This window comes from Benincasa hispida, chromosome 5 (assembly GCF_009727055.1).
Source record: "Benincasa hispida cultivar B227 chromosome 5, ASM972705v1, whole genome shotgun sequence".
Lineage (NCBI taxonomy): Eukaryota > Viridiplantae > Streptophyta > Magnoliopsida > Cucurbitales > Cucurbitaceae > Benincasa > Benincasa hispida.
In genome coordinates, this window is record NC_052353.1 from 54,742,717 (window position 1) to 54,752,746 (window position 10,030).

The window sequence follows — 10,030 nt, forward strand, 5'->3', positions numbered from 1 at the left end:
TTTATGGGACACAAACAAGGCTATTAAAAACTCAAATAACATATATTGTGTTTTGTGCAACATTTTTATTTTCTTATAAATACGAAGAAGAGAGATAAAACTACAAACATTTAAGATTGTATTTAATATCTTTTGTACTAAGTTATACTCGAAGTGAACACTATTTGTCGAAGGAATTTATATGATAATTCGTGCATTTATCCACTACCATGTGCTTGAATTGACAATTTTTAATGAATGCATTAAAGATATAAATGAAACTACACCTATCTTAACTCTTATAATACTCTCACGACACTTTGATCATTTTAATTTAAAATTTGACAAAATGGTGAATTTGTATAGTTTTTAGTCAGGTCTATTGAAGCCAACATAAGCATGGTTGAACTGACATAAAACATATACTCTCGAGAAAGTCAAAGATTCAAATTTCTCATCTCTCCCCCCTATATATATATATATATATATATATAGATAGATAGATAGATAGATAGATATCTGATAGATAGATAGATATATTGAACATAACAATTAACAAAAAATGGGATTTATACACTTTGATTCCATTTGATAACAATTTTGTTTTTAGTTTTATGTTTTTGAAACTGATGCTTGTTTCCTCCAACTTTTCTATCATCATTTTCACATTTATTTAAAATAAATCATTTGAATCTCTAGTCAAATTCAAAAGGTCTTTTTTGAAAACTATTATTATTATTTATTATTTAAATTTTGACTTAAATTAAGAAAAAGTAGACAACAAAACATATAAACTTATAATTGAAAGTAATTTTTGTAATAACAACTAAATAATCAAACTGCAGTGTAAATTATTGAGATTTGAATTTTCTTATTTGATCATAAGGTTTCAAGCGATAGTTTTTATCATGAGGTTTGATTTTGATTCATGTTTTAGTTCATAACATTTGAAATTAACTCGTTTATACAAAATTGAAATTAGTTATCTTCTCCCTTGAGTACAACTTATTTAAAGAAAACTACACACTAGCAAAGTATAATAATCATATGTTAGCTGTTATGTCATGTCATTATTTTGTTAGGTTAGTTGTACTTATATTTATAAACCAAAATTAGAATTTTCGAGATCAACTAGAACTTAACTTCAAATTAAGCCACCAAAAATGTTATTAGGGGTGGTTGGCTTACCAACATGAATTGAATTGAGTTTAATATACCAACTCAATGTTTGGCTCACTAGGTCTAATATTAGTGGAGTTGAGTTGATATATTTTACAAGCTCATCCCAACTCTTCCTTACAAACTCACCTCAACTCTTCCTTCTCTAATATTTTCAATGGCTCAACCCATCAGTCACTGTTGATGATTATTGTTGCTACACTTCGGAAACCAATTCCAGGCTCTGACAGCCACCTCCAATGACAACTCTAGCGATCAACTTCATACGACCAACTCCAACGACCAATTTCGGACTCTGACAACAAACTCCAATGACCAACTTTGACAATCACCTTCGTGCAATCAACTCTAGGCTCCAACAACCATCTCCTACTACAAACTTCGATAAAAATACCTTCGATGATCAACTTTGATGACCACCTGAGTGAGACCAACTTAGACAATCAACTCCATGCTCTGACGATAAACTCCAGCGACCAATTCCAATACTATCTTCGTGTAACCAACTTCATACGACCAACTCTTCCTTCTCTAATACAAACTCATCTCAACTCTTCATTCTCTAATATTTTCAATGGCTCAACTCATCGGTCAATATCGACGATTATTGTTGCCACACTTCGGGAACCAATTCCAGGCTCCGACAGCCACCTCCAATGATAACTCTAGCGACCAACTTCATACGACCAATTTTGGACTTTGACAACACACTCCAATGACCAACTCTGACAACCACCTTCATGCAACCAACTCTAGGCTCCAACAACCACCTCCGATTACAAACATCGACAAAAATACCTTCGATGATCAACTTTGATGACCACCTGAATGAGACCAACTTAGACAATCAACTCCATGCTTTGACGACCACTTCCAACGATAAACTCCAGCGATCAACTCCAATACTATCTTCGTGCTACCGACTTCGGGCTCCAACAACCACATTAGACTACAAATTCTAATGAAAATCATCTTTGATAATCAACTTCGACAACCACTTCCGACTATTATAATACTAATTGCTTCTTAACAATTCTGCCACTCGTAAAAGAGGTATTGAATGCGTCTACTTAGTAAGACTGACCAACTTAACTCTTTTAATAAACAATATTCATTTACCCTATTATATTTGAACATGAAAATAAACCCTAATGATAACCCTATTTTTTATGCATGTTCAACTCATTCGTTCCATGATTGTTAAAGTATATTATAAAGTTGTTATTTATATAAATAATAGAATTTCGTCTACATTGAGTGCAATATTTATATGTAGAAAATTGTAAAATATATTTTTATTCAATTGTATTCACATACTAAATGAGTGTTAAGAATATTTGTAAAAATATGTAACAAATAACCAAAAAACCACAAAATGGATATTTTTTTTCCAAAATTAGTGAAAATGAAAATTTGTTCTATCATCCAAATTTGGAGGAATTGAAAGTGGAATTGATGAAGAAATGTGGTGACATTTAATTAAAAACAAATTCATGACGAACAATATAGAGCAATAATATGAAAAAAAAAATGATGAAATTCATGATGAAAAATTAAGAATCATAAAGTTTAATCTCTTTGATTTTTTATTTTATTTAATCATATTCTTTTGTTAGAAATGTCAGAAATGCAGTGGATTAAGAGAAAATTACAAAAATATGGAAATGTTTAAAAGTAATTAGAAAAATATTATAGTTTCAAAAGTATTTATGATAATACAGTAGGTTTTAGTTCCTTATTCCCGAGGCTGTGTTATTATTAAAAAAGAAAGGTTTTGCAGCTTGAGGCTGCGAAGTGCAAGTTAAGTGAGAGAGAATTAAGGAGAAAGACTGAGCTGGGATTCAATAGAATCATTGTTTTGTTTTTTGTTTTTTGTTTTTGTTTTTTTTTTTGGGTAAAAAATAGAATCACACTTTTTCCATCTTTAAATTCAAGTCATTTTGATTATTTTTCTTTTGACACAAGTAATTTTGCCTCCAATATCTAATACTAAGACACATACTTTAATATATATAATTTTAAATAACAAATATGAAAGATTTACATTAACTTTGACAGGATTATAAATCTAAATTTATATTAACTTTGGTGAGATTATAAATCTAAATAGATTAATATTGACATTCAAAACTTAATTTTTAAAATTTACGGGGCGTTTAGGGCCCTATTTATATTTAGGCTAGTGGACTATAATAGCCCACCCAATGTTTGGAGTTGCCGACAAGAGTGTAACTCAATTGGCATAATGCTCATACTATGGACCTTGAGGTCTGAGGTTCGATTCTCCCACTCCACATTTTAATTACTCTGATTAGCGCTCGATTATTTTGCACTGTTTCCTTCCATCTCTTTTCCTTAGGGTTTTGCCATTGTTCCCGGTCGGCATTGTTCCTAATGGGTTTTGGAGTTTCCTCTTCTCCGTTCCTGTCGATCGACTGTCATTGTGGTTCTCTTTGGTCGGATTTAAAGAAATCCTTCGTAGATCTAGACTACGGTATGTTTGGTAGTCTAGAACTGTGTTTTTCTCTAGATTCATAGTCCGTCATTTTTCATCTTGTCGTTCCGAACGCCACTCCCATTCCTCCTTTATCTTGCCGCTTCTTTCGGTTCTCCAATATTTTGTGTTGTCCCTCTTGTCTATCTGAGTCTGAATCGTACAATCATGTTGGAGCTTAGATCTTGCTTGGTAGGGGATGGAGATCCTCGTTTGGAGCATGATAGGGAATGGAGGACGGTGTTCGGATCTTGGTAGGGTCACCATATTCGATGGTAAGTCTTCTTTCTCTTCACCAGCCGATGATGAGCCACTGTATATTTTTTTCCTTCTTTATAAATAATTTGAATCTAAGGCTAGCCATTCTAGTTACAATTTTTTTTTTTTTTTTTTGACAAAATGTAAGCTTATTTTGCTCTATGCTTGATTTCAATGTTTTGTTCTTAGTCTTTGATTATCGGTCTCTAATGATCAATGTATCTGTTCTGTTCAATGACTGTTTTTGTCTGATTATCTGTCTCTATGATTGATTTCAGTGTTTTGTTCTGATCTATCTTTGATCAGTGGTCTTTGATTATTTTGCCTCTATTTCGATGACTCTTTTTGCATTGCTACTGTTCGTGGTCATTGATTATTGGCCTTTGATTATCGATTTTTGATTATTTTGCTACTATTTCAATGATTCTTTTTGCACTGCTTCTATTCTTGGTCTTTGATTATCGGTCTTTGATTATTTTAATACTATTTCAATGACTCTCATGATCTATGTATCTAATTTACCATGATACATCATATCATTCGAAATTCATAACGACTTAAGAAAGAATTTCGTTGCTCTGAGGCTGGTTCTTACTGTCTAAGCATAATACTAGGATAGTTGATAGTTTATTGGCTTCCTTGTTTTTTTTCCCAACTCATTACAACTATGTCATTACTCTTGTTTGGTTCCCAACTTGATCGGTTTACTCTGGTTTGATTGCAAGTAGTGGTTCTTAGAGTAGTGGTTTGCAAGTACCTTGTTGATGTGATTGACAGTAGTGAAATTGATGTGTTTGGTTCCCAATCTCAATGGTGCACTATTCACTTTATTTCACTAGATGGGGTTTCCAAGGTGTACTTATTACCATAGGTACACCTAACTTGACCTACCCATGAATGAGACCTATTTCCAAGGTACACCTCTTTTCACTAGGTGGGGTTTCACTTCTTTTTGCCACATAATCTAAATAAAACAATTAAATAACTTGTATTTCTACAAGTTATCACACCCCCAAATTTAGATATATCCTTGTCCTCAAGCATATCTTCGACTAAGGTAATTCAGCTCAATTCCTATCCTAACTTTGCGTCGATCGACTACTCCGAATGCTCCACCTCTACAAAATTTCTCAATACCGCAAGTTCCTTCTATCCTTTAACATTTCTTCACATGCTCTAATTTATTTTTATCTAAAACAAACCCCTGCCCAAAGTTCCCTTCTAGTTTTGAGAAGAATGTTTTACCTCTTCTTGCGAAAACAACTATGCGTCTTTATGCGGTGGCCTGGTTTGCGTCATCGTATAGAGACTGTTGATCATGTTTACACCCTTCATGTTGGCTTACTCCCATGGGTGTCATGTGAGCATCCGACTACAGTTGTGTACCAATCTCAACTTCAACTCTTGATCCTCAACCTAGTTTTACTTTTGCTGGTCAGAGGAGTTGTCTCTTTTATTCTTATTTTCTCTTTTTTTTTTTTCTATTGCGTCGATCTTGGAAACCTACCTTCGTTTTTGGTTTACCCCCATGGGTGTCATGCGAACATCCAACTACGAGCAGGTTCTTTTCACGACTTAACTCTTATCAGGTTGGGATTTTCCTTTGTGCTGACAGCGGAGTTTTATTTTTTTCAATTTTTTTTTTGATAATAATGAATGCATTTTCCTGATATTACCACATCCGCTTGATCGCATCTGCTCAGACCTTCCCCACCCCCAAATTTAGAGATACGCAAGGTTCTCATTGCGTTGTTTTGGACAGAAAAGACAAAACACTTAGTCAAAATTTTGAAAAGAAGGTTTGAGTAGGTCTTGAAATAGAGAAGGTAAAGTAGAGCTATTGCGATGAATTGTCTAAGTGTTAGGCAAAAAATGCAATGTATAAAGAAATTTTGCTAAGGGTATGCATACTACTCATCATGGCAGTGCAAATAAATAACGTAAAAGAAAAGACGAGAATTACTGCAATAAATTGACTAAGGATGATAAAAGTAAAGAGGCCAACGCATATGGAAAGAATCATTACTCAGTTGTATAAAATTTGTCTAAGTACACAAAGAATTATAAATATCGCAACACAAAATTGTAAGTATATACAAAAGAATACAAGGTATAGCTTCTATAAAAATGAATGGCCGCAAAGAAAAATTGCAAATTTGTGGAGAAGGTGGTATACCCCCAAATTTAGAGTTACGGCGGGGGCTTTTGATGAGGAGGATGTTACAGAGAAGCTCGTTGAGGCGCTTCTTGAAATTGCAGAGGTTGCTGTAGATGCGGAGGCACCGTGAGACCATGTAGATATGCTGTTAAGAAATTGAAGTATTCATGGTTGCGCTCTGCCATCTGTCTTTGGTTCAGGCGAATGGTAAAGATGTTGCGTTGAATATTAACCATCGCCTGTCGCACCATTGTATTGCTGCGTTGCAACTCTGCGTTGCTCTCCTGCAACTTCGTTAATGCTTGGCGGAAGAAGGTAAGCTGATGAGATAAGAAGGCCCGCATATCGCTAATTCAGACAAAAGGGATGCGGTGGTGGGTTGCACCATTGATGTTTCACCAGCATCGTTTGAGGTTGAGCCAAAGGGCCTGCTCCAAATCGTGTAGGTCATCAACATGCAGCGATGGGGGTGAAAAGTGAGGTGGAGATGGATGGTGGGGGGACGCTGCTGGAGATGCGGAGTTGGAATCAGGAGCAAGGAGGAGGTTTGTGAAGTTTCGGGAAGAGAGAAAGGGGCTCGATTGGAGTGCTTGGTGGGCGAATGATTAAAGGCAAAGGGTCAAGGTAATTGGGTTTGTTTCTGCGGTGATTGTTCTGACTATTTCCTTTCCTTTATCATTGTGGCGTTGCTTCTTTGGTTTGGGTGGTTGTGCGCATTTAGATCTTGAGGGGCCTTTTTGTGGAAGCTCGGGCAATGTGGGAATCCTTGAGAAGCATTCTCAGGATCTTCGTGTGGATGATGCCTGAACTTCAGGCATGGGCTCTTTGTCAATGTCTATGCCCACAAAGAGGCACAGGCTCGAAATCATCCACGGAAAGAAGTATTGACCTCTCACACGGCACAAAACTCGAATCTCTTCGCAATGAGCTGGCCTACATCGATTGGAATGCCGCACGCTATGCAGTATGCGACCATGACTTGATCCTTGAAATTGTTTTGTCATGGTTTTGGGATGAGTCGCCGTTTTACCAAATAAACCCAAAGTTGCGCTTCTGGCAGCAGCTTGTTGGAGGCGAGGGTCCTAATGCCTATTAATTACACCGACCACTTGGTGCCGATTGCGTTAATACCTTCAGTGCATCCTCCATGTGTTCTTCTTCATGATCATCAATCAACTTGTTACCCGGTGCTTCCGGGAGGTTCTTCAACTTATAAAGCTCATTGATGTCCTTTGCGTTGAACGACACTACCCTCCCTTCAATGATCACCGCATCTTCGGTGTCAAGGAGCTGGTCGTGATAAAAGGCTCTCACTACCACTGGAATAATGATGGATGGATATTGGCAGAAGGTTTCCCACCCATATTCCAACACAACACTAGTGATAAGATCTGGTAGTGGTGTCGACGCAGGGAAGAAGCCCATTTCCATCATCAGATCATCATTTTCTTTCTTTGCCGCTGGGCGCTTCCTGGTCAACGCAAGATCGCTGCTTTCTACTTTTTCCTTGCCCTTATCTTGAGCAAATGTAGGGTGGGATTTTTGTCTTTGTTTGCGCTCCCTTTCCTTGCGTTGCTCTTCTTTTTCTCTTTCCCATTCTTCCACTTCTTTTCTCTTCCTTTCTCTGACGCGCTGCACATTTGCTTTGCGGGGTCTTTCCTTCTCCTCTTTCTCCTTCTTTTCTTTTTCTTCTTCTTCTCCTCCCATTTCTCTTTCAAATTGCTCCGAGGCAAGCAAAATGCGCTGCTCATCCTCAAGCCTTCTTTTTTCTTCTTCTGCCGCTCTTGCGTTGTCACGGGGAACGTCCTTATCGTGAAGTTTTCTGGCCAAACCGCCTGATGCGATGATTTGGCGCGCATGATAACTTGTAGAAATACAAGTTATTTATATTGTTTTATTTAGATATTGCGGCTAAAAGGAAGAAAAGTTGCGCCGATAATATGAAAATTGGCTAAGAAATGCGAGAATTTAAATTGTCGTCAATACACCCACTAACACCATTTGCGATGGTAGAAAAGAATGTTTCAGTTCTGTTTTGCAGGAAATCAAGTCACCGCATGCGTTCATGGCTCAAAGATAAAATGAACAACGCATCTACATCGCATTGCACCTGTCAATCAAGAATGGAGAGACGATCAACGCAATGACGACACATGTGACAATCGATCAAGAGCTTTGTGATCAACACAATTTCAACCACATGCGATAATAAAAAACAACACCGCATGTGGGCAAACAATCGAAAATGTAAAGAGCAACACAATTGTGGAGGATTCAAACGCGTGTACAGCTATCAGTTGTGCATTTCTGACGGGATTGATTGCGTAACAGAAGGAATATTCACTCCACCATTTCAGGAACTACCTTAACAATAAAGTGGACCACAATGCAAAGAATCAAAGCTTCGCCTATAAATAGCTTCTGCAATGGAAAGATATACGAGAATACAGGAATATTTGAGACTTGATACTTGAGTCTAGAATACATAGAAACGTGTATACTGACATGAGAGAGAGACTGGTCTGAAGCGATTTCCAGAGAAGATCCGGGAAGAATCAAGAGACAAGGCCGAGAGGTGAGTCTCCGGGTAAGCAATCCTTTCAATCCACGCCGTTGAAGCTCTGTACGAAGGTCACTTCTACCAGAAGAGCAAGCCTAAGAGGGAAGCTCTCTTCTTCATCCATTCCACAAGCCGACAAGCAAAACCTCCATCCATATTTGTGTCAAGACGTTGACACTCTTCTGTATTTGTTTCTATCTCTTTTTCATCACTTGTACTCATATTCTTTATTCTATCATTCACACCATGTATCAGACGTTTAATCTTAGTATTAATTGTTATGATCATTTCTATTATCATCTCTCTGTCTATTTTCGTTCATCCATGATTCACTTTCTCCATGATGTTTTCTTAATTCCCTGGGTAATTAGTAAGAATTAAGCAAGTAAATTAATCTTTGTTAAGGAAATAATTGTGTTTAGCTAAAACATGCTAGATGGCATCTTCACCTGTGAGAGCAGAAATGAAGATGTTATTCCGCTTATCGAGAGAGGGTTGGAAGAATGCGTTAACTAAAGATATGGGAAGCAACCTTGCATTCATCATGTTCATCCCTGTTTCACCATAGAGATATGGGAACGCGGCCGATCACCGAGAGGTGTACGCCGAGGGAAAGTGGAACCTTAGTTATATCTTTAACGCAATTAACAAACTTGTGATGTTTTTACTATTTATTCTTCCTATTTCTGATTCATCCATAAAAACTTGCCATCGCATACCACGATCCTTTGTATAAACTTCACAGTTAGTCTCGAACTCAGTATCATGTATCATGTATATTGTATCTTGTATCATTTTAGTTTAGGATTTACCTTTTTAACAAAATTTTATTTTATCAACGCAATTTATGTTTATCGCAATTTAAATTCATGTACAAACCAAATCTTTTATTAATTGTAAAACCGGTCGCGTGTATCACAAAAGTAACACATTAATGAAAACAATCCCTATGTTTGACCTCAGATTAATTTGAGAAACATGCGTTGGAATTATTCTTGGTTTCAGTGCAAGGAAACTTGTGACACGCATTACTCTATAGCATACTACAAGCATATAGTTAACAACAAATATTTAGAAGTAGTATCGCATAAAGTGTGCATAAGCAATAACACAACATAACATTCCATCTTTTTCACCAAGTTTATGTTTTTAACACATATACTTGTTCATTCATTCATATTCATATTTGTTCATATGCTGTAAGATATAAAAATAGTGTTACAAGTTTATGGCAACATGAGTTTGTTGCACATTATCATGCATGCACAGTACACATCTCCATTCCAAGCGTATCAAGTTTATGGCGCCGTTGCTGGGGACTGGTAACGGTTAGTGTTGAGTACGTTTGTGATATTTTGTAGGATAGATCTTTTTGTACTGGCTGTTTATCTCGGAGAGCAGT